The sequence below is a fragment of the Zonotrichia albicollis genome, chromosome Z (genome assembly GCF_047830755.1).
Source record: "Zonotrichia albicollis isolate bZonAlb1 chromosome Z, bZonAlb1.hap1, whole genome shotgun sequence".
NCBI lineage: Eukaryota > Metazoa > Chordata > Aves > Passeriformes > Passerellidae > Zonotrichia > Zonotrichia albicollis.
This window is the reverse complement of record NC_133860.1, coordinates 72,927,721-72,954,385: the sequence shown is the minus strand read 5'-3', so window position 1 is coordinate 72,954,385 and position 26,665 is coordinate 72,927,721.

Below are 26,665 nucleotides of genomic sequence, written 5' to 3'. Positions count from 1 at the left end.
GTGAAAATAAATGAAACATGTAATTATTTTTACAATGGGTAAACTGTTAATTTGTCAAACCACAGAGAAAGGAACTCTAAGATATAATTCTCATTCCAATTTAAGATTGTGTTTAAAGAAGTAATTAGGAAACTCCAAGCCGACCCCCTCTCTCATTGCCTTACTGAAACTTCTTTTACAGACCCATTTTCTTGGGTATTTTTTGATTTTTTTTTCATCTTCCTGTGCTTTATCCTAGGGATCATTTGGAGCTAAAAAAGGAATTTTGGCGGGGGGGGGGGGGGGGGTTAGTTTAACAGTTCTCTAGAAATGTGAGGACATAGCAGGCCAAATTCCCTGAAGCTTGGAAGTGCCAGACTTTTACAGCTGCATTCTTCTTTATCAATCTATCAAACCCCTTTAGTACTATCTTTCAGCAAAGCTGTGAATTATTTATCCCTTTGGATTTGAACGTTTTTACAAATGTCAGTGTAGCTGCAGTGTGCAATGAAGCCAATCGTCTGGCTGCCCCCTCCATTATGTGAAATAATAGTGCATCTTCTGTGTGGAAACTATTGATACTGAAGTGAATGAGCCATGAAATCAAGGTGTGAATCGCTGTAGAACTCTCTACCTCCCTTCCCCCTTCCTATTTTAGAATTTTTCGTGGATCCAGATTCTGGGTTAAAAAAAATTTAACATTTGCACAATCTCACAACTTGTTTCTCAGTATTTGATTATCCCTTAGTTATGAGAGATTAAGTTTATGTCCATCTTAGACATTATAGAAGGCAGCCTTGACCCAAACTGAGATCTGATGAATGGTACTTCTAAACTCATATTACACATGCTCTCATGTTCAATCATTTTCTACTGCTTAACAAAGGAATAAGTCAGAACTCTTCTTTGCGACCGTTGGGTTTGAAAAAAATGAGAAAAATAGGAAATAAATTCAGTTCTCTTTTTCCCTCAGAGGTATCATGTCTTGGGTTTTTTTAGTTACAGGTGAGTTTTAGGTTTCCATGACTAGGTGTGTCTTGTGTGGGGGGCAGGAGGGGGTAGTAGCTTAAAATGAGTCAAAGGAGCATTTGAAAACTAGAAAAAAAGGAGTATATAATGAGAAACTCCAGAGTGGTACTGGACATAACACTTCTGGTAAATGTTTTCTCCCTCGTCTAAGGCCTTAGTGCAAATGGAGACATTATTTTTCAAAATAACATTCATTTTCTGCTATTGGCATACAAAAATTGCTTACATTCGTCTTACTAAACTAGTAATTTTTAGGATTTTTGTGGATTTTAGTCACTGGCTATTACTAAAAAATCTGAACATGCTCTAATCTACTTAATTTTGGGGGCCATCTATTGTGTTCATAGAACCCCTCCTGTGCCCACTGCTGTCCAAAAGACACTGCAAAAGTAATCTCTGGGATGGAAAAAACTGACTCAAGGTGTGACCACAGTGCTTCCAGTAATCCCAAATCAGCACTGATACTGGGTCTATCTCCTGACTTGTGCAGTGTGGCTTGCCACAGGATGAGTGAGGGACACCTACACTTGTCTCAGGGCAGAGTAATATACTCAGGTATAGGATTTATTGTTAACATTTCCTTTTGTCATGAAGCAGTTTTTAATGTCCTACTTTTTTATTCTCTCTTAATAAAACCCTTTTAACTGTCTGTGCTGCAGTAAACCACATGCTGGGGGGTAGCAAGAGTAGCAGTATAATTTTCTTTTGATAAAAAAAACTATTGTTTTCATTGTACTGATAATAATTTAATCATTCTGTATGTTGAAACATCAAGTGTTACCTCTCAAATTCTACTTTCAGAAAATGGCTGTTAAAACACATGCCAGAAGCAACAGGATCCATTATTATGATTAAGGATGTCCGTGTCTTATCCCTTAGCTTAGCACATACATTACTTTTAGGATAGTTGTGTCAGACCAAAGGAGTACTGTGTTGTATTCAATTTTTGTATCATATTTCTAGAGTCCCATACCTTCTGCGTGGTTTCTCACACACAGCTCTTCACAGCACTGTTGTTCCTGCTTCTCCATCAGGGCTCCTCCAAGGCTCTCCCTGACCAGCCAACCCACCCCATTTTATCCCAGTTATCTTCATTAGCCACAGCTGCCACCCAGTTAAGGACATCAGAGCTGCAGCCTATTTAGCACAACTAGGATTTTGGCGAGGCCACTTGTACAATACATATATTTTACTAGGACTTCTACTATAGTACTGTTTCTAGTCTGCTCCATTTTTGTTGCTGTCCTCTCCTGATGTTGGCACTATTGAAAAGTACTTTTCTGACCTTTCTGAATAAATTAGGGTTTTACTTCTTTTCCTTCAGTTCTATCTGTAGCTGGGAACTGTCTATGAAACCTGTTTACAAACACCCCTCTTGTTGCTGTTGTGTTCAAATTAAGGTGGAGGCTGCAGTGTGGCCATTTGCAGTTCTTGGGAGCAAAGTGCCACAAAAGACTTGTAGAAGCCACAAGAATCACTGTCACTCAAAGAGAAGAATACTTGACAAGTCCCAGTTTACCCACCTTGCCTTCTCTTCCTCTGTCCCCTGTCCTCTTTTGGGGTTTTTTTGAAGACATGTATTAAATAAGAGGCATTTTGATGTACTTTGGTAGTATTTCATTTTGTTGTCTCTCAGTATTCCTAAGAGATCTCCACATCCCCTGGTGGTGGCATGTGTGGATCATTTGGTGCCTTGGATTGGAGACCTGACGTGAGTTTAAAATAACTTTGTCTAAATTGACCTGGTCTGCAATGTCACTCCACTGCCTTTTACATGAATGAATATATTTGCCTTTGAATGCAGTATTAACCAGATTATGTGCTCAATGCTGCTGCTTGCCAACACTTAGAGGAACCTTTTTCCATGTTGGGATAGAACATAATGTACCAGGAATTAGATTGATGTGCACAGAACCTTTTTTGTTTACACTCAGCTAGTGAGACTAGTGGGACATTCTCCTTCTCTACTGCCAGCCCCTCTTTTAAGCCAAAAGCTAAATGGTGCAACAAGAAAAGTGCCTAAAACTATAATGAATAGAAGCTGGACAAAAGCATGAAGGTCTCCATCGCTTCTACTACCTTGTAGCATTTGTATTTCTTTAGTACCATTAGAAATATCCAGGATATTATCTGCTTTTTTAAAAACCTCTTCTTAACTCCACTTATCCTTTTCTTTACTTATTATAAAAACAAATGAAGAAACAAACAAACCTTGAAATATGGCCTTTTTGTTTTTGCTGGCCTGGTTTTGGTCAGATCCTTTGGAGTGAATGAGAAAGTTACCACTATTTTACTAGGAACTAGGCTTTCAGTCATCCACCAATTGCAGAGAACTGCCAGAAGGATTTACAGTTTGGTTTATTAAGTCGTTTGAGCATAGAACTGATTCAATTAAAGAAATCTATGTGTGATGCAACACTTCTCTGCTTATTCTCAGCAGCACTTGGCTCAGAGGTAAAAGAATTACACAGGTTTCATCAGCACTAGCAGACAGAGCACAAATTATTCCTATTGTTAGCATTATGATGAAAAACTGCTCCAGAGTGTTTGACCTCCATATTTTTCTACAGGTTCTTGAAGTTTTTCCACTTTCATAGTTCCCTTGTAGAAGATAGGTTCTTTATGAAATAAAACTTTTGTGTAAATGTAGTCGCTTCTCTTTCATTATACTCTTCCCAAAGTATTCTATTTTTTTCTAAGAAGTCTTAATTTTTAAAAAAATCCTCTTTAACCTTATGCCCTTGTAGTTACTTTAAGTACTTTTCTTAGAACAAAAGGCTTTTACCAGTAATTTACCAGTAAACTGTAAAGCATTTGACCTATGATGGACAAATGGGTGTTTGAAAACATCTTCAAACACTCCAAAAAAGAAAAATGTATGTGACAAAAAATTCCATAAACCTTTGAACTGTAGGCTTTATTTTGGGAACTCTGGTTTCTTAACTGTACATATATGTAAGTAATACATATATGTATTAATACAATTCAGACTGTACATATATGTAAGTAATACAGAATTGATTCCCCAAAATATTATTGAAAATTTCTCTTCATACAGAAAATAAGTGCAGAGTTCAATGGATGTATGCTTGGAAAGACTAGTCCATGTACATACATATTAATTTTCAGTTTTAAGTGTAACTCACATAGTAAGCATGAAGACTGTGGTTATATTAAATACTATATTTTTAACACATTTGTTTTATCATGAGATAAACAATGTTGGAATTTATTTTTCTGTGGGAATTGGTATAAAATGCTAAGGGGAAAGGTGCAATGTTGCCCTTTCAGCAACTAAGACTATTTTGTAATTATCATTATTTACACAATGTATTTATGTTGACATCTTTAATATGATCATGTAGCACCCACCAGCACATCTTACAAAAAAGGTGATAAAAATGTAGATAGTTTTAGCTGAAATTCTTTGATTTATTGCATTACAAATAGAGTATTAAAATTCATGTGTTTAGCTAACAGAAGCAAGAGGGTTTTTCTCCAGCTGTGGTAGATGTAGGTTTTTCCCTTGTAGATGCCTGTAGATTTTATGGTTCTAAGCAAATCACAGCAAAGTTTTATAGGACCTTACTAAACTCAGAACATGAGGCTGCGGGAAGGCCCAGACTGCTAGGTTTCCTGAGACAGGGGCAGGCTGTGGTGCACTCTTTGGTCCTGGAGGAAGAGTGAGTGGTGAAGGTCTGCAGTGCTTTATCAGAATGTGCCAGCTGAAGCTCAGCAATCAGCTCTTCACTGACCAGGGCAACCATGTTCATGGAATGGGGAGAGGGTTTTGTACCAGATAAGTGCAGGAACTGGAAAGGGAAGGGATTAAAAAAATAAATGGGTGTCTGAAGAAGGAGCAGCAAAGTAGAATCTTTCTAGCTAATGATTGAGAAATCTAGATAAATGTTACCAAAATGTGCTGAGGATTTAAAATAATTGATTTTTCCTTCTTACCTCTTCTTTGTTGTGAGTTTTATTACCAAGAGTTTTACAGATGCTGCTCAACAGCTTGTTAGTGCTTTGTATCCCTCCTAACCCAAATGACAGGTGGTAAAATGATTTTTAAGCTAAGAGCTGAATAGCATCAGGCTTTGGCTAATAAATTCTGAATTTTCAGTTGCTGTTCTGCAGAGATGTGCTCAGGTGTTTCCTGCATACCTCTGGAAATACCTGTATAGCTGTTGTGAAGCTGAAAAAAAAAATCAATCTCCAAAAAAATTATAAATGCCAAAGAATCTGGCATTATGAACACAAACCTCTCAGATTTTGCCTGTTACTTAGACAAGGTGGTTGAGGGAAACATGATCTCACTGTTCACACAGGCAGTATGATGTGACCTGTCCTTCCACCCCTCTACACTCATTGACCTTCACATTGGTTTTAGATCAGTTTATCAACAGTGATGACATATCTCACCAGAAATCCTCCATCTCACATTTAAAAGACCCAACAGATGCAATTTGCTACAGAGAAATGTGAACCAAAATAAGGATGGGAGAATAAAAGCCTGAAGACTAGAAATATTAAGACGGGGAGTAAAAACAGAAAAAGAGAGAGGAGAAGGTTTTGCTTTTACAAGCAACCCTGCTTGCACAAATAGAAAAGCAATGAGAAGAGCCAGCATGGGGAGCTACTTGTACTTTTGCTTATATTTCAGAAGTAGACAAGAGTACCTAGTCTCAGTGCTAACAAAAAATCCATACCAATAAATTAACAAAAAGGCGGATATTTTGTCTGTAGTTCACTTGTGTAAGAATTTTCATTTCTTATTTTTGTTCACACATTAATGCATGGGTATTTTACTGAGAGCTGAAACCAACCATAAACTGCTTATTAACATGGCCAAATGGGGGCTATTAGACACCCGCGAATAAAGACATTATTGTTTCAGGTACAAACCTGGAATCTGAAGATTGAATACAAACTCAGGAGGGATTTGATGGTTGTGAGGTTGTGTGCAAGTCCTCAGGGTTACTTGATCATAGTGCTTTAAATATCTCAATTCCAGGCTTGTTAGCTCAGAAGAAAAGTGATACCTTACCTCTGACCAAAATGGAACTACTGTATTGCCAGAGCTGCTGCTAAGGATAAGAGCACCCAAAGGCAAGGATGTGTATTAAGTCATGGAGGTTTGGACAGCCTTTTTAGAGCCAACATCATATTCTTACCAGGAGACATTATATATTTGATAGGATTTGTTTAAAGACCACAAGATGGTGCTCATTCAGGTGTTGATGCGAATGTGTTGGATACCATATAGAAAGTTGTTTAAGGACTGAGAACTCCATGAGAAAATTTTGAGATGTTAGATACTAGGCAAAAGACAGGAGAATAGAAAGATCTTTAAGGTTTGTTGCAACCAGACAATACCTTCCAGACCAGGCAAAGTGAAAAATGTGATTACTACTAGTCCAGGAAATATAGATTATATATGAACAAATATGAATTAACTTATTTTCAGAAGGAGAGTACTATCATCATTATAGTCAGTAGCATCCAAATATTTTTTTATGAGGTTGCGTGTTTGATGTTTTTCCATCATTTAGGGAAGGCGTCATGCCACAGCCCTACTCCTGTTGGCATTTCTGAAGGTAATGGCTTTGCTTACTAACATACATAATCAAAGGTGTACCTGCCAAGAAACATTGGACCTGCTGTGCAGTTCTGCACTGTCTTTCTGTCTATGCTCAGTAAATTCAATATTTTCAGGAAAGGGTACACTTCACTGTTAGTCATTTACTGGTTGCTGTGTGATATACACAGTATATAAAAATAGATTTATTTGGATATGTCTTGTGTAAAGGAAAGAGTCTGAGATGTGCTGAGACATGGTGGTTAAGACTCATCTATCACCATTTCTCAACATCTCTCACTCCTGCTAGGAAAGATGGCAGTGAGAGCAGGCAAATTTTACTGACTTCTCAAATAATTTGTTTTTGAAATGTGGCAAGTACAGCAACGTGTTCTCTGATAGTGATTTAATCTGAGGTAGGAGTTTGACAGACAATTTTTGCTCCTTTTAATCTTCAGATGGTTAAAAAGTGGTGGTTAAATGCCCACAGAAAAGCCCAATGATTTAGACCCTAACTGACATTTAGAAAAGTAAAACACAATTTAGTGATTAACTTGTTATGAGTATTTGCACGTGGCTATCTGGAAGCTTGAGAGGTAGGTCTGTGTGAAAATTATGGCCAAATGGCAATCTCAAGCATAAATACAGCCTGGGTGAGGAATGGATTTAGAGGAGCTCTGGGGATGTGGGATCTCAGCACGGCAGTCCTGATGTGCAGAGTCACCAAGACAACCCTTGGGGGGCTCGGAGGTCCTGGAATGTGGCCAGAAGTGTCTGGTGGTTGGACTTTGATCCAGCACAGGAAACATCACCTGTATGAGGATGGGAGAATCACAGGGGGATAAATGGTGAAGGGATAGATTAGTTATGGTGTGAAACACAGGGTTTAGAATCTCGGTACAGGGGGGTGCTAGGAAGACAAGATGGAGGAATTGGGGCGTGTCCTGTCCTTCTTCTTCTTCTTCTTGTCGTCCATCTTCTGTGGTGGTGGTGGCACTTTGAGATTGGTTCTCACTAAAAGTGCACTTGTCAATAAGGGTGAAAGGTATTGGGGGAAAAAGGTAAATATCTTATACGTAGTTTTGGGTATAAAGATAACTGACCGCCCCAAGGGCACACAGTGTGCTCATGGCTGACGTGCTGTGCGGACCTCTGTTGGGCCGAGAGAAGATATTGTAGATAAAAAATTAATAAACACTGAAGACCGAAAAAACCTGAAGACTCTTTTCGTCCTTTGGAACGTGGGCTGCCCCCTAGGCTATCCCGAGCCTTTCTAGGCCATCAAAAACAGCTGAGAACAGGACATGGGGAGAAACACCTGGGGATGTTTGTGGATGAAAAGCTCTACACAGTGTGGCAAGTCCAGAAAACCAAGCACGTCCTGGGCTGCAGTAAAGCAGCAGGACCAGCAGGCCAAGGGGAGTGATCCTACCCCTCTGCTCATGTAGAACTCCTCCTGGAATACTGCAGCCAGCTCTGGGATCTCCAGCACAAGAAAGAGGTGGGCTTGATGAAATAAATCCAGATTAAGGCCATGAAGATGATAAAGGAGCTGGAGCACCTTTCTTATGAGAGACGATGAGACAGCTGGGGATGTCCAGCCTGGAGCAGAGAAGAGTAAAAAGAGATCTTGTAGCACCTTCTGGTACCTTAAGGCAGCTACAACTACAAGAAATGTGGAGAGTGACTTTTTGTAAGGGCATATTTGATGGGACAAGGAATGGCCTTAGGCTGAATGAGGGTAGGCTTAGCTAAGATATTAGAAAGAAATTATTTACGGTGAATGTGGTGATGCTCTGGAACAGGTTGCCCATAGAAGATGTGGATGCCTCATCCCTGGAGGTGTTCAAGGCCAGGATGGATAGACCTTAACAACCAGGACTAGTGGAAGGTGTACTTGCCTATGGAAGGGAGGTTTGAACCAGATGATCTTTAAGGTCCCTTCCAACCCAAGCCATTCCATGATTCCACTATTCAACGATTTTTTTATTAAAATGTCATTTTAAAGCTACTTTTCTTATTAAACTTTGTCCTGGAGAGAAAAGATCTGACAATGATTAGGAAAAAGGGGGAATGAAATCAAGGTGAGGGCAATCAGAGCTGCTGTTGCGGGTGGAGTGGAGACACAACCCATAGAAGGGCACAGGCCATAGAAGCTGTCTGTAGACAGACACCAAACAATCCTTGTACACCACAGACACATCTGACAACCCCAGGTCCCTTCTCTTTGGGCCAGAGCTGGCATATGCCAGCCTTCCCATGGCAGTCTCCATGGAGAGCAGCCATTGTTTTCTCTCCTTAAAGTATCTGCTCACACCCTTATATCCTTCCTGCTTCTTTTTTGTGTAAGTCCACAGTACATTTCTTCTTGCCACTGGTATCCAGGGGATTAAAACAAAGATAAAACAGGACACAGAAGATATGAGCACACATTGTCATAGTAACTATCTATATCTGTCTGTGTGTGCTTGGATATACGTTTCATAAACCAGTGTGTGTTTCCTCCTTAGTTGGAGATCAAGGCACCCGTGCTGCTAGGTATTCACGAAGGTGCCTGTGTGGAAAAAAAAAATATTGTTTTTACACTGTGGTTGAGCACACTTACAGTCCCTAAGCTTGAAGGCTGTCAGAGTGTTTTTCTCTTCATCTGTTTTGTGTTTATCTAAATACTGATTTACATTTAATAAAAAGGATTCTCTTTTTGTCCCAAGGGGAAGGACAGCCAACAGATGGATCACAAGGAATGTCATTAACCACTTAGGATGTTTTGACATCTTGCTGAAGATTGCTTCATTATCGGTGAAATGAAATTTCTTCTCTGCTTGTCTAGCAACTAACATTATTTAGAGAAAGCTATTAGTATGACAAAGATACTGTGAAATATAAGTTTTTGAGCTGCTGATTTATAATGTTCCTGAGATACTTTGTGTTAGCATTTATTTGAAAAAAAGTTAATTTTGAATTTTTTTCTCATGTACCATTCATGTAGCTACTTTACTCAAAGATTAGGGCTTCAAATTTTCAGTTCAAATATTGAATTCATAATAACAATAAAATCCCCAAAAAGTAGGCTAGATGGAATCTCTTTAGACACCTTGTTTAGGTTTTCTTTTGCTTTCACTTTATTTTGCCATAAACCCTAACCTTTTATTATTCAAAGCAGTTTGGACAGTGAAGAAGAATGAATTCCACAAACTTCCCAAATTGCACTTATATCTGATAAAACAACAGAAAAAACAGTAATCTATAAAAAATGTAATACATATTGAAAAAGTGTAGTTGGCTTCTCTTGTTACCTAAACAGTGACAACAGTAAACATTCAATTCCAACAAAAAATGTGCAAATTCACCACAAAATTACTTCTGGTAACCACAGATAAAATGAATTTAGATAAATAGGGTGTTTTTAAGATGTTAAACAAGCTACCATTCTACCAATTAAAGAGTGAGTCTCTGCTCTGAGGTTGATGGCCAAACAGGTACACAGATGACTTTTTTGGGTAATTTTTTATTCTGTACTGGAAAACAGATAAAAAGTTGACTTTATTCTTTGTGTTAATTGCTTTATTTTCTAAATTAACATACTACAAAATGATGGTACGTACAATGGAGTACTACGTACTGATGCTTTCGTACAAGACGGAAGAAAACACTAGACTGGATGAAAAAGAGTTCTGAAAGAACATTTGGGTATGTCTAGGTATACTTCTCTTGAGCATGCAATGGAAGCAAAGTAAAATCTTCCTAAAATATTCTTGAAAACATGTTAAAGTATCCCAGAAGAGTTTACAGCCAGATAGTTGCCCCATGTCCTACATGAGTTCCATAACCACCAGGCAGTGAGTTGCCATAGGGCAACTGGGACTCCCTCCTCTCCCTTGTTTGTTCTTGCCCAGAAGTTGCTAAAAAATTCCTTATCTGTTTTTAACGTTCACTCAGCTCTAATAAACAACGATACCAACAAAGTCTGTCAAAAGCAAAGTGAAACATGCTACCTAGAAAAAGACATCTGAATAAAAACCAGAGCTCCAAGCTTGGATCTTTTTCCAGACCTTTAGTCAGGGACTGAATATTTCCTCACTAATATGCTATAACAGTTAGATCTTTATTACAGTCTGTAACCACAGTTTTTGGAAGACACATGTGGTACTGCAGGAGAACTAAAGCATATGTGTCAGCTCCTGCTGCCAAACAAAGTTGTTCTTGGCATCAAGTCGCTTGCATGTGAGCAGTGATTGAAACTGCTGTCCAAAGTCAGTGGCCTAAGATCAAACACAAAGTGCTGAAAAACTTAAAAGCTATGCAGAAGGATCTCCACTTTTTGAAGGACTAGTTGTGTGTCAGGATCTTTAAAAATACTGTTTTCTGCTCTTTATGTGAAATTTCCACCATCTTCCAGTGAATGTATTCCAGTTCACTGCTTCTATGGCGTGAGAGAGGAAATTATCTATGCAAACTGTCACTACTTCCTCTGTAGTCTTTCAGCTTCAGATTTGATTTTAAACTAGTTTAACTTTTTTTTTTTAAGCTTCTGACTGTGTAAGTCTGTAAAACAATATGCATAACATGTTTTTTAAAGTAAATTTATTGAGGTTTTACTTCCTTCCAAAATATTCATGGTAGATTTTACACAGCAGATTTTTCTATCATTGCCACTTCAGTATCAACTATCCTGGCAGGACTGCTGCAGACCAAGGTTTATTATCGTGGTATTTATTGCCTCTTTACCTGAAGAATTTCAAATTACTGTGTAAGCTTTGACCCCAGAGTTGTGCACCTAGGCACAGATGCAGTTTACTTATGTGTCTTGATCATGTCAGTGAACAGGCTGTGTCTTTTGGTTTGTTTCTGCAGACTGAAGCATTTGGCAAAGATCTTCTCAGATAGAAACCAGGAAAAGTGTATTTTCTTACCAGCAGCTACAACAAGATGTACTCATTATCAGCGAAAAATTATGGAATTTTTTCACTGAGCCCAGGAAGGTACCAAGGTCACATGTATCTTCATCAAAAAATTATGTTATTTTGTCCCTTGGGTGTTATGAACTGGAGTGAAGAAATGTCATTATCACATTCTGTGCCTGGATGATGACCTTTGATCACTGTTCCTTTTAAAAATTTTAAGAATTTAAAATGACTGGATAATTTCCCCAAAAAAATACATTTTATAGATGACAGCAGCACTGTACTTTAAATGGCAATGCACAAAGGCACATTTTTCACAGACTGGAAAGAGACACCCTGACAGGATGGTAATGATCACAGTCTAAAAGCCAGCACCAACCAATACTCCTCATTAATCCATGTAACTTGATGTTAACACTAGGAAATCAATCAGCTATATCCAAAAAATATGGGAATATTTACTCTTTCTTTTAAGTGCCCTCACACGTAACAGCTTTCATGAAATTATGTTAGGTTTTGTGATCCCCTCTGATTTTTGTGATTTTTCCTGCAGATCTACATGATTCTAGTGTTTAACTCTTTGCATAGGAATATTTGTAGTCAAATTAAATAAATAAAGAGTTTAATACCTTTTATTATAATGGCATAAGTCATAGTCACATTCTTTACCCTCTAAATCCCTCAGTCTCTGTAATTATGTAATATTGAATCTATTGTGATTTTATGTAAAAAATGAACAAGAGATATTTTACTGTCCTCATTTTAGTCATTGTGACATTTTATTGGCAAAAGTCTGCTCATACAAAACATTAGTTTCTGAAAGAAATGCACACAAAATTGCCAATCAAGCACATGAAAGAGGAATAGTGTCTTTCGTAGTATTAAATGAAGACTAATAGGTTTTGCATTCTTTGTGCTTACTGCTTTGTCTCATTGTGAGTGCATGGTCCCTGAGTGCTCTGAACTTTAAATGAAACCTTAAAAGCTGATCAGCTTTTCTAGGGCTCTGTTATGGTCCTCCACAAAACCAAATCAGCTAAACCTGATGAAGCAGCAAAGGGGAACCCTGGTGCTATAGTCAGCTCTTGATGGTTTACTCTTGATCTCCCAGTTTAATGTGCATTTCTGTTGGTGTTTGGATGGAGATACACAAGTACATGAGGAAAAGTGAGGAGAACAACTGAGAACTAGACTTAACTAGAGAGGAAAATCCATTGAGGAATCAATGGAATAAAAAGAAGGATTTTTTATGCACAAATGAGGAGTAATTTTTCTTCTTCTGATCAAATGCAACCCACATTGTGCTTATAAGCTGTCCCATGAAAGGAAATGCAAGTAAAATGGGTTAAAATGAGAAAATGCAAGTAGAAGTGGTTAAATTATAAAAATATAAACTTGTTTCTAGTAAGAGGGCGGGAAGGGGAAAAAAAAAGAAGTATGGGCCAGATCTGTATTTAGTATGGAAAAACATAATTGTCCAACTGTTTAGAATGAGCATCCTGGGCCACTCACTTAGGTTTTAGCTCCATGGTTTCCTCTTCATGAAGGTTCAGATTTTGGCAAAGGCTTTGGCAGGAATGAGTGCTTGTGCTTAGCCCTTTTCACTGCTGCTAAATGAAGCCCAGATTGTATATCTCTTTTTCTCCTGTCACATGTAAAACTGGCGGCAGTATAAACTCCCCACCTAAGCTGGGTCTGTGCCAGGCTGCCCTAAGGAAAGTATGTAGGCTACTCAGGTGTGCCTTAAACTCCCAGCTACTGGGAGGGATGTGCTCTGAGGGATAGGCTTGGACTGACACTGACAAAACTTTTCCTTTCCCATCTGCAATGCCATAAAATACATATTCTGACTTCTAACCCACAGAAGTTGAAAAGAAGTGTGGCACACTTTTTTTCCTCCTTAATTCTTATCAGAAGGATGAGAGCGGCAGCTGCTGCAGGCAAAAAAATCATGGTGTGACTATGTTTGCTAAAATATGAATGAATACCAATGGGTTTAAAACTCATGTGAGCATCACAAAACATTGGGTCTCATTTTTATCTTAAGTGAGAGCGACTGAGAAGAAACTGTGCAAGTCAGTGAAAGTATAGAGAAGGGATGAGTTTTGGTGGACTGGTAGTCTTCTGCCAGCTTCCACCCTGTTTGCCCTTCAATGCAAATCCAATATATAGTCACATTATGAAAACCCTGGCCAATGTTTCCTCTGTAAGCAGAAACTGAGCTATTACACAGGACAAGAAGTCACTATCACTGTTTTTTACATTTGGCACGTGTAGTTAACCTCAAAAATTGTGGTCTCCATTATTTTGGACAAAAACTCCTTTTTTAGAGAATAGACTAAAAGCTGTAGCATTTTATATTTTTATTCTAGGGCTACTTGATATATACAACAGTCATATACAAGAGTGTATACTCAAGATTAAAAAATGAACTTTTAAAAAACATACCCATACACATATGCCCACACACATTCACACAAGGTAATTTTTAATTACCTTGCATTTCTTAAATAAATGTTTCATAAAACTAAGTTCTGCAGGAAAATTGAGCTGTTATTTTGCTACTGCTGTTATTTGCATCCAGAGGCTTTTTCTGACAGTGTATTATTCACAGAGTACTGAATTCTCATTCAGCAGGCAATAGGAAACTGATGCGCTGATAACAATCCTGTTATCTGTTTTAATAAAAACTTAATGTCCTTTCTTTCCCCCTGCACTTACAGAATTTTCAAGTGATTTTTTTTTTCCCTGAATGCTAGTCGTCATCTAGCAAGCATATAAATCATATTGCCTTAATTCTTGGAGAAAGGTATTGAGCAATTTCATTGTTATAAAGGTGAGTGCAGGTGGACAAGTAGCAAGTTCGTGAGTCTTTAATGGTTAATGACAGAAAAAATGTTTGTTGGGCATCCCTGACACATGTAGGTCTGTCAAATGCTTCCCTGTATCTTTGGAAAGGGTTAATCAAAGGCAGTGTAACAAATTAGAACAAAATACATTGCCAAGATTTGTCTGTTTCTCTCTTTCTTTTTGTTGTTGTTGCATGTGGCATCTATTAGGATCCTGTTTTTCACAGAATGGCTTTTTTCCTTATCTAAGGAATGCATCAGTTATGCCAAGACCTAACATATATGTTTTTGACATGGCTAGAAAGAACACTATTTTGTTTAGTGAAGTGGTTGGCAAAAATATATTAAAACAGACTCCTTATACATTCCTTCCCTAAAATGTAGTTTAAGTAATCTTAGTCTTTGAGGTATGGATGAAAACCAGTTAATTTCAGAGGCCTGAAGTGCAAAATGGAGCTCTCTCTAAGCAAGGGAAGGCAGCTTTTTTTTTTTTTTTTTGCAGCCCATGTGTTTTTCCATGTATGAATGTGTAAGGCAGAACACATACACAAACCTGATAGGTTTATTTTTAGGCACATTTTCTCAAGGTCAAGTGTATTTGCCTTTGAGTTATGCAGGTAAATCCACCATGCTGACTACTTGCAGTCCATTTGCAGCTAACAAAATTCAGAATGTGGCATCATTCACTATATTTCAAAATAGTAGGATAGCTTGTAGGTTTTGTGAAGTCCAAACAGGGACTGTCCCTGTTTACCAAGTGTGGAAGTCTCACATCTTGACCCAAAGCAGAGCTGGAACATTCAAATCTCATGGCAGTGTTTCACCAGGGTGAAAATCCCTGTATTAAATTCACAGTCCTGGACTGATTGGACACTCTTTTACAGTGAAATATTTCCAACATTAGTCTTTTTGAGCAGGACTTATTGCATCTCTGCATAATAAGAACTGAGATTATGCAAAGAAACTAGAAGCAAATAATCTTGAGGAAATTTTAATTAATTTTGAGAACTGGGTCTGAAATCTATTACTCAATTTGTCCAAGTTGTTTCATGCATTATTTTTCCTCAAATTTGTCTCTAGACAGAAACAAAGTGCTGCTGCAATCTGGGACCAGCATCTCCTCATATCTAGCTTTGGAGTTAAAGACAGGGAGAGGTTGTTCCAGACTACTCTCAGGAGCTGAACTTCATATTCTAGTGTGTTTCCTGGTACTTTGTTATGTACAGTGCTTTCTGCTTTGAATTTTGAATCCTAATGAATGGTCTTGCATTGCTTACATGATAGCTGCCATTATACAATTACCTGTTGGGTTTTGGGTTTTTTTCACAGATTTACAAAGACTAATATTCACAATGCATTGAAAATAATACAGAGAATCACAGTTTTGGGAATAATTTGTTTTTAAAGATGCTTAAAAAATAAAGTATTATGACTATTTTAAGTTTTCAATAGTATGAGATGTAAATTTTTTAAATGATCATATTCCACTTCAGGGTAGAGATATTGATTATTTGTTTTCCTGATTGGTTCAATTTTTAATGCATGAAATTGCTTAATTTGTTTTGCAAAACCTTTGGCATTTCAGGTTATATTATAGATTGACAAATCTGTGCAACCCTTTAACTTGTGTAATTTAGGCATTTAATACAAGAATTCTGTCAGAAGTTTGTGCTAGAGTTTCTCCTTAAATATATAATTCTGTTTCCAGGAAACAATATCAGTTTTCTAGCCAGACATGAAAAGAGTTACAATCAAATAAATATTTGACAATTAAAGGACCTTGAAAAGTCCATACAAATAATTGCATATTTTGTCCAACCTTGATCTGAAAAAAAAGTATAAATTAAACAGCCTTAGCATCATTGCTTTGTGTAAGACCTCTTTCCCTTCATATTCTATAATTTGAAATTTATTGCATTGAATGGGCAATAAACCAAGATGGAAATTTGCTTCCCTGATAACACATTCAAACAATAGTAAAAAGGAAATAAGGCTATTTTATTGTAACCAGTTTACAGATCAGATTTTGTTATGGGGGGCCAGAGTGGTAAGTCCTAGCTTCTCCTCTTCCCCCCCTCCCCTGCCTCCTCCAAAAATAGAAGTTAATCAAGGAATCAGAAAATACAACTTTACTCCAAATAAAACTATGAAAATAAGAAAATATTAGATCAGTATACACTAACATCAACTCCTATGAAATCATTGGATAAAATACATAAGGCTTTCTCCTAAAATCTTCCTTCTAAGGGGGTTGAGGAAAGCTGTAGAAGATACCTTCAGAAGGCTTGTAAGGAGGGTTATGCATGCTACTAATAAGCCAGAGAACTTTATTATTATTCTGTGTAAATATTCAGAAATAGTCTTAGCCTTGCACAGAAAGGGTATTAGGAGTCAACCAAAGACACTCTGAAAAAGACTGTGCAAGTCCAGCAAGAGGAGACAAATTTTTTATACATGCTCACACACAAGAGGATTTCTTTTTTCAGCTAAAGGATAGAGAGGCCGTCCTCAGAGTTTTAGCCCAAAGAAATTGTCCAGGCTTTAAGAATTGTCCTTTTAAAGCTGCCTTGTTAATGATAGCAGCCAGCAGATAATACATATCAATGACTTCAGCTTAGACAGTTGGGATTTGAATGTTCTGCTGCTGCATATCCTTTTCAAGCAAACTATTCATATAATAGAGCTTTCTTTTATTTTCTTTTTTCTTTTTTTTCCTTTTTATTTTCTTTTTTCTTTTTTGGATTTGGGAAGTGCTATCAAACTGGGACCTCTTAATTTAAAAGGATTCATTTTTTCTTTTTCTTTCTAAACCTTGTTAAGGAGTACAAGAATAACACAATGTGAAACTGATTTCCCCTAAAAGATAGAACAGCAATGTAATGAAAATGAAGCAGTGGTGTTGCAGATTGTAATCCTTCTGAAGCATGAAAAAGTCAGAGTTGAAAGCGAAATGCTGGCATATGCTGCCTGAGATGAAAGTTACTGCAAAAGGTATTGGTATTTTGACCTAATGGAAGATGCAAAGAAAATAATGAGGTTACATGACCTCACACTGGTTTTCAAATCAGTGCTTTCTTAAAGGAGCATTTTGTTGTTAGCATCTGTCTACCAGTAATATTTTTAAATTAAATACACACCCTAACCCAGTGGTTGCTCTTGTTTCTCCCATTCTATTTTTAAAATAGAAATCAGAAGAAAGATCCCCATCTTAACTTCAAGTATGCTTTAGATGGATTTAAAGTAAGTTAATTTGAAATGACAGTAAATAATCCTCCACCATTCAGTCACTGGTTTTTCATTCCTTTGTAATTATCTTTAAATAAATCTTTTTAAGCACACTTAATATGTAGTGGTTTTTTCTTCCTTTACTACTTTATGCCTCAGATAAAAATGACATTTCTGTAAGGAAATCTAAGTCATTATTCTTTGCCTTTGGGGACGTGTTCAAGGAGACGTATGAATCGTTCAGGAATTGTAAGTGCCAGCCAATGCAGATTTTCACTGTGCTTCCCTGCCCTGTATGCTCCCACTGCTTCAAAGTAAATAGTTGCATCCTGTCAGCCACCACTTGATCAATGTCTTTGTGGTGACACAATAAGCTCCGTGAAAACAGAACTGGAAAAGATTAAGGTGATTAATGCTGGTGTAAAAACTGCAGTAGGAAAGAGATGATTGGATAAAAACAAACTCATACCTCAGGATCCCATGGATGTCTGTTTGTTCAAGGGATTGGGCTGGCGCTTCAAATAAGAGGTGCATTCCCTTTTTTATCCCCACCTTTAAATATCGCCCTTTTTACCTTATTAGCAGTTACTTCAAGTCTCTCTGTTAAAGGAAGGAGTCTTTGCAGCTCATTTTTCTAGAGGCACTTAAGGATCATTACTCTACCACTAAGGCAAATGTTTTATTCATTCTGCCACAGACCAATTTCTTTGCTAAGACTTTTTAAACAAAATACTGCACAGCTTAGCTGAGGTGTGATTGATTAAGCAAGAGGGAACAGAATTTGGGCATCCTGATGAAATTTTCCCTGATCTGCTCAGTTAACATCAATCAGTTTTATTTGGGTAGTAACACCTGAATACTAAGTAGGTGATTTCATCCGTTGTAGAAAAATGGGTGATGACATCTTTAGGTTAATATAACTCGAACATTTTGTTTTTGAATAATTTATAAGTGTTAGTGATTGTCTCTTCGTTCTTTGCTAAGGTGCTATCCATGCAGGCAGCATTGGTCTGAGGCAGAACGACATGGTTCTCCAAGAATGAGTGTAACCAGTAGCAAAGACACAGTTTGTGCCAGCACAGTTAGGCTGCGTGCGCAGTCAGAAGTGCTATATTAACAAAGCCCACACATAACCAATAGAACAGCATCTGCTCCAGCGTTGCAGAAGCTCAGGTTGGATGGTCAGAGTTGTCCTGCTGCAACCCTGGACCAGCAGCTGCCTTTCCAAGCTGTCCTGCTGTGCCCTGACTGCTGCATCTGGGGCTTCATAGAGTTAGGCTCTGCCCAGGACACCTGTGAACATGCCCTGAGCCCAGTACCAGCAGACATGCTTGTTTTCTTCTGCCAGGGAGCTTTTACAAATGGAGTGAAAAAGACAGGATTTTCTTTAGCTGACAAAAATATTCAGTAGACTGCTTTGGACACCTATTGAAGAGAAAAATCAAAATTGACAGACACATTATTACAGAAGTTAGTGATGCCCTTTTCTTCCCCAAAAGGCTGATCAGCCACCAGGAAAGGCTGACTGCCAAAGTGCTTGGGTCCTTGTCCCTGTAAGCATTTAAAAACTGTGTGGATGTGGCACTTAGAGACACGGTTTATTGGTGAATATGATGGTTGTCTTACATTGATGGTTGGACATGATGGTCTTAAGGGTCTTTTTCAATCTTAATGATTCTATGATTTTATTGTTCAGTGTTTTATTGCTCAGCCAGAGTTAGGTTAGTGGTTACACTTGATTATCTTAGAGGTCTTTTCCAACCCTAATGGCTCTATGATTCACTTTGTTTTATAGAATGTTTAGCACTCTAAATTATACACATCCATCTCATATTAATGAGATTCGTAATGCTATCCACATAGAACAAAGAAAATAATTTTTATTTTATTTTTTAGTTTTAAAAAGTGATAATTCTGCAGAAAACTTGTATAACAGTGATAAAATTTACAATTATTATGTCATGTCTCATCGTGTAAAGTAACCAAGTGCTTTTTTGCAGGTCTTCAAAATCCAGGGCTCATTTTGGTGCCTTTTTGCCTGTCTCATCTTTGAGCATTCCAGTCAACCTGCTAAAATATGTTCCTATCTTGCATTTAGCTGGCTTTTAACACTCCTTAACATCAGTAGATTTAAAAAAAAATCAAATTCTTGGTCATTTGATTGAGGAGAATCTGATACAATTTGGATTGAATGTACTCTGGACCTCTTTAGGTGCACTTGAGCCAAAGAGAAGTGATTTGTATTGGGCATATGTGTAAAATTATATAATGGGCTGACCTTTGTAGCAGAAATACATGGCTCATTCAGAGATGCAGGTTTTCCTGTGATAATGTATTTCTAAAGAGAAAATAGGGGGGAAAAGGTAACCAGACCACATCAGTCAGAGTAGCCTAACTGAGCCAGGAATGTGTCGTCTTGAATTTCCTTCCTGTCAGAAACACCTTATATTATCAGCAAAGAGGAAAACCTATTACCATTACTTTTACATTTCTACATGATATAAAAGAGAGAGAGAAAAAAATCCTTTATTATACGCTCATTTAAGAGTCTCCACTGGACCAAAAGGAGTTTTCTTCACCTCATGAAACACAAACAGCTTTAAAGAGTTACATTCAAGCTGCTGTTACGTACATTGTCTTGCTCCAGAACAATGTTTGACAGCTGTTAGAAAGGAAAACAGTTGTGTGCTATAAAGACCTATCCACAGGGCTTGCTCTAATGACAGTGGATACCTGATACCCATTGGCCCAGTCTTTCAAACTCTTTCATATATCAGTCAGGGGGGCAGGGAAGATTTGCTGCTGCAAAGCCTTATCTTGCAGAACACATAGATCATGCTATATTCTGCTCGTCAGAGAGGCCACACACAGCTACCAACATGCTGTGCAGTTGGTGCCACTGGAGGGACTTGGTGAAGTGGAGGGACACAGAGGCTTCCCTGGCTGGGCGAGAAGAATGCCAGGTGTCATTTGGGCAGCAGTGGTGATCCAAAGGTCTCTTGGCCAGCAGGATGACGTTTTACCAATTTTGCTTTTGAGATGTAACACATCACCAGAGACACCTGACATCCTGGGTGAATTCGGGATCATTTTGAAAAATGTGTGCTCTAATTCATATAATGAACTGACCACCAGAAGCATCAGGAACAACAGATGGGAAAACTAACACATCCCATTCCTATTCCTCAAGTAACTATGAGGCAATTGGACCTTTTTGATGTCGGATTCCTCTTGTACTTTTGTATGTGACTTTTCTCATTGCTTATACCATTCATACACGTATCTGATGGACTTGTGTGGTACAAAAACCTGTAACTACTGCTTGTGATAATAATGCACTGGTGGTGACTGAGGCAGTGCTCCCAGGTGAGCTGTGGGATTACTCTCATCTGCCCAGATGAGTTGTCTGCCTGCCTGCCAGCCACAAGAGGCAGTACTCTCACAGCCTCTTCTGGAGTGCTTGCAAGAAAGAAAAACACTAAATAACTGAATTAAGGATCTCTTCCTTGTTTTTCAAAATCCACTTGTGTATTTCTTACAAAGCATTTCTTCACCTGCTTTATAGTAGGACGTCAAATCTGAAGGTATGGTAGACACACAAAGGCATGGTAAGCTGACCTGGATATGGCAAGAGGAATTATACAGGCTCCTAGAAAGCCATAGGATTATGTTTATATTTGAATCCCAAGGAGGCGAAATTATTTAAAGCGGAGTGTGGCCTGTTGTGTTCCTCATTTGTGTGTGCACACACGCACACAGAGACGCGTAGGCACTTACGCATGTGCAAGCTATTTCTGTAGAGTCAAATGGAGTTTGGATCAAGACACAAATCATCTAAAACATCAAGCTCTCTTCTTAGTGGAAAAATGACCTTTTCACAAGTTAAATGTACCTTTTCAAGTGACAGCTCATGGAATGAGAGGTAGCAGACATGAGAAACTTGCTGACAAATGCCATCCTTGTTTTATTTCAAGGATCTAGGGCAAAGGGCATGTTGGAAATTATTAGGCCAGAAAAAAACTGACATGTCAGGCAGGCATTTAAGCTCCACAAAAGAGTTTGGGGGAAAATACATTAATTCCTCCAAGTTATATTCTGAAAATTAGACATGTAATAATTTTTTAATCTGTTGTTTTTGAATTTCAGCATTGTATGCACAGATTCTGAATGCAGCACATTCCTCTTAATTGGAGGAGATTAGAGAACAGCTATCACCCTGATTAGGAAAAGAGACCCCTAACAAGCCTGACAAAATTGCTCTCTGAATTTTTTCCCAGGAGAATTGATTTTAATTTATTAATTTTCTGCTATGCCTAAAAGTGTGAGGCATTTATTGCCATAAGAGCAGAGAATAATCTTCAAAGTCAGGTGAAATATGTGAAATACTCTGTTCTGTATGATAAAGTTTTTTTAAGTTAGAATTTTCTATAAAAAGAGACTCAAATTTAGACTGCGTTGTTGGCACAATTCAATTTATTTAATCTAAGCTGAATTGAAATTTTAACAATAAAATTGTGTAAACATATATTTTATTTTTAGGCTACTCACAAAAGATAGTTAGAACTCTTTTTCATGCTAGCACTTGTTTACAATTTTTAAGAAAAGCGAATTTCTGGCTTCAAAGCAGCTCTATTTTTCAAGCAGTTATATGCAACCCTAATGCAATAAGTCACATAACAATCAAGTTACTAGATAACACTGAGGGATTTTTTTGCAGTCATTTGGTGGGTTGCAAAACAGGAGATTTGTTCATTAACTTGCTAGGCAGTATCTATTTCTCTACACATTATGATCTTGAAATTATTTCCTAGGAACACAGTTACTCACTAGAAATGATATTGGGCTATGGTGCAATCGAAGTAAAATAATATGTACTGTGAATATAGCTAAACAAAATGTAAGTACAAAATACAGATACAAAATCAAAACCACAGCTTTCATTTCAGAAACACTGGTCTCTTAATATTAACTTGCACACTGATGTAAGAGGTGAAGAAAGGTAAATGCACTTGAAACTGTGTATTTCGAGAAGCACCACGTGCTTACTTTGCATGCATAGACAGTTTGGCCAAACCATTTGTGGCGTTTGTAATGCTTAACGCCACATCTCTAGAAAACGTGTGGCTCTTTAAACCACAGTCAGATCTTCATACCAAACCTTTATGTCCCTAAAATTAAGATACAGGTAACAGTTTTCTGAAGACTAATGCCATGACTCATTGCCTTACATTTGTCCATTAAAGCACAACATCTATTTCACTATATATAGTGAAAAAAAATTTTGTTAGCCCTAATAATAACTAATCCCTAGAGTTACGTATCTTACGTATGTAGTTATGTATGGAGAATAAAAATTACTCAAGCAAGCACACATACATAGATACTGTGTACATATTCAAAGCTCTGTACATATTTAACTTTCTACTCTTTTTGCTGATAATAAGTATTTGGTACAGAATGACTGTCCACTACTAGGAATGCTGCTGTCACTTTTTGAGTAGCTAAATGAGAATTGTAGATTTTAACACACCATTATTAACTTATATTAAAAAAGGGCTGACCGAAGATATTGCTGTGCATTTTCTTCCAGGAAAATGATCACATTCAGTCAATCTTGACAGTTCAAGATAAGTCCAGACTAAACCTAACCTTATCTTACTGTAAACAACATTGTCTGAAGGCATTTTGAAAATATTATCTTCATTTCCTGCTCTTGAAATTGAAGGTTACCTTCAATTGAAGGTTGGAAAATCTTCACTGATGCTCAACTCAGCAGAAGACTGGCAGTTCCACTTTGTAGCAGTGATCTGGCACACAGCTGGGGGATCACCCATGTCCTGTCTGCTTGCATATGTGGCCTCAGACTTGGGTTTGTTCCTCTGCAGATCAGTTGGGGATGATTCCAGACTGAGAAGGAAGGCCCAAAACAGCTTCTCAGTGCTTGGACACGGTGGATATACACATGCTCATCAAAGACAATGTGCAGGTGGTACAGCCACAGAGGCACAGAATCTTTAAGTTTGGAAGAGGTCTTCAAGACCATCTAGTTCAACCATCAGCCCAGTACCACCATAATCACTCCTAAACTATTTCCCAAAGTGCCACATCGAGATGCCTCATGAACACTTCCAGTAACTTTACCACTGCCCTGAGCAACTTATTTCAGTGCCTGACTACTCTTTCAGCGAAAAAAAACCCTGTCTAAACAGAACCTCCCTTGATGCAACTTTCAGGCCAGGTCCTCCTGTCCTGTCACTTGAGGCCTGGCAGAAGAGAATGGTGATGGCCTGCCACAGCCTCTCTCAGGCAGCTGTAGAGAGTGATGAGGTGCCCTATTTAGACTTCATGATTCTCTTCCTTTCCAGACTAAACAACTCCAGCTCCCTCAGATGCTTCCCATGACACTTTGTCTCCAGACCCTTCACCAACTTGGTCGCCCTTCATTGGGTGAACTCCAGCACCTCTATGTCCCTTTTAAAGTGAGGGGACTAATACTGAACGTGGGACTCAAGATGCAGCTGCACTAGAGATCAAGATTTTATAACTATTTAGATTAACTGCTACAGTCTGGGGCATGGTACTGTCCCTACAAAGTGACTGGTATGATCTGCAGCCTGGTTAGACTTGCATGAGGTTTTAAGTCTTGGCCCCATTTTTTTCTCTGGACTGTTCTGGTTTGTGGTTTCAAATTACCTTTTGGCTGATGGCAAATCACACAATGATACAATGTCCTGAATATCAGAAGGGATTGGTCTGAATGCTATGATTTTGGAGTGGGTGAGCATGGAAGACGTTTTTGGCTTTAGTTCAAGAGTTGTTATGTTAAATTATATTATTACACTAAATGAGAGTGAAAAAACTGAGAATTGTTATTAAAAATTGAGACATTGATATGCTATTATACACCATAGGTAAGGATATTTACCATATACAGCACTGTTTGCTGCATTAAACTACAAATACAATTTTTTTATTTAAAACCATCTATTTCTTAGCAGCTTATTATGATTTTCTGAACTTGCAACATTCACTCAGACAATCAGTAAGAGAATTTTTGATTTTTATGTCAGCAGTAAAACACAGCCTCCTAGTTCTCTTCCAAGGGCCTCTAGCTACATTTTATTTGGCTTCTGAAATAAGTAAATGAAAATATTTTTAAAACTTAAAACTTCTGGTCTTGTTATTGGCTCTCTCTAGCTTTTCGGAGCCTTGGCTTTTTGGAGAAACCTTCTCTAAGCTCTGCATAGATGCTCCCATTAGCTAAGTCCTAAACTGTGAGAGTTAACATTTCCTCCAAAGCTCTCATTTTTAATACTGTGGTGGTTTGACCAGGAAGAAGTGGGAATTCTGGGAGGCTGTGGCCAAACCAATGGATGCTCGGAGTTTGATATTGGCACCTGGTGTGACCAGTGCGGTTTGGACACACATCTGAGAATACACAGGGGTTAAAAAGCAGAGCTTCAGCCCTGAGAGGCCTCTTGGGACGTCGAGGCGAAGAGGTCGGATCTCCCTCCCCTGTCCAGCCGCTGCTGCTGGGCGGGCAAGGGGCAGCCATGCAGTAGGCCTGGGCCTGGACAGAGATGGGGGTGAGAAGGCCCTTGAGGATGGAAGGGTGGAGGAGCCCCAAGAGACATTGAGCAGTTATTCCCCTCCCCAGGAGGGAGAGGGAGAGAGAGAGTCGGCGTCTGAATGTGACAGCAGCCGGCCCAGGAGGAGAAAGGGGGGAGAAGGGTGCACCCTGGCCGGCCACAGCAGCAGCAGCGATGTGGGAGTGCCGGAGTGCTCCGGGACAGACAGAGACTGAAGTTTTAACCCCTTTCTTTCATGATTGGGACCTCGCAAAAATGCTGATCCTCCTCAGAGCTCAATAAGAAGGGAGATAAGAGATGAGCTGAGACAAGGACCTGGCCTGAAGGACGTGGAGACGACTGACTGAGTGGGGAGAGATGATTGGAGTGGTCTTTTGGCTGGACTTTTCTTGTGTGGCCATGGACTCAGTTTGTTCCTGTGACACAGAGACTGCACTTGGGGGGAAGCAGTGCCTCAGAACCAGGAGGGTTCATCGTGGGGACCCCTCGGCCCCAGGGGGTTGGAAAAATATAGGGGGGACAGATGTCCCAAAGCAGAGACTGTGCCTTTTTGGAGTGAGACAAGGCATCCTTGAAAGACAGCCCTAAAAGCAGCTCTGGTCCATGCACAGTGGTGAGAGCACTGGGCATGGAAGGAAGATGTCACAAGCGGCAAAAGGACTTTTCCAGGCGATGCCGAGTGACATGGAAGCACACGAGGTTTCAGTGTGTTTCCAGGCGAAGTCGAAGGAACAAGAAGGACTCCTCTCCTCTTCATGGACTGAAGTTTGAGTATTCTTAAGGGTGGTGCCAGGCTGGGCAGTTGGTGATTTGGGAGAATGTATGTGATTAGGAAATTCCGGTGTTGGGGAGGAGGAAAGTGTTCTTTGTAAGGTTTTCAATTTTTTTTTCTTTTCCTTATAGTTTTTTTCCTGTTTTCCTGTAGTTTAGGTAATAAATGTTCTTTATGTTTAAGCTGGAGCCTGTTTTGCTTATTCCTGGTCACATCTCACAGCAGACCCCAGGGAGAGGGTGTTTTCATGGGGGTACTGGCTCTGTGCCAGGCTCAAACCATGACAAATACTTTCTCAACTCAGCAAGATTTAATATCTTGCTATGTAAACATCCAATCTGCTCTTGGATCCTGCTGAAGTCTTTGCTCTTTGCAGATATATGTTGTTGCACTGAGTCCCAAGGACTTTCTGTGCACTGGGGAAAGAACTTCAGTGATTAGAGGTCCATGGTAGGAACTGCTAAAAAAGTCTGGCTTTGACCTCTTTCTTTGCCAAGGGCTGTATGAATCGGGTCAATTCTTTAAAAATTATCTATAATAAGATGTTTAGCACATTTAAGGATTTTGTTAGGTATGCCTCAGTGATGCTGTGACTGAGTAGTCTAATTTTTTGGACTTTACTCTCTTTTTATACTCCTAAATATCTCCATGGTTCCTGAGTTACCCCTGCCTTGTCACTCCTTGGCACTGGTTGCAGCAGCTTGGCAAGAGCTCCTGCATGGAAAAGTGTTTCACTGTGCTGG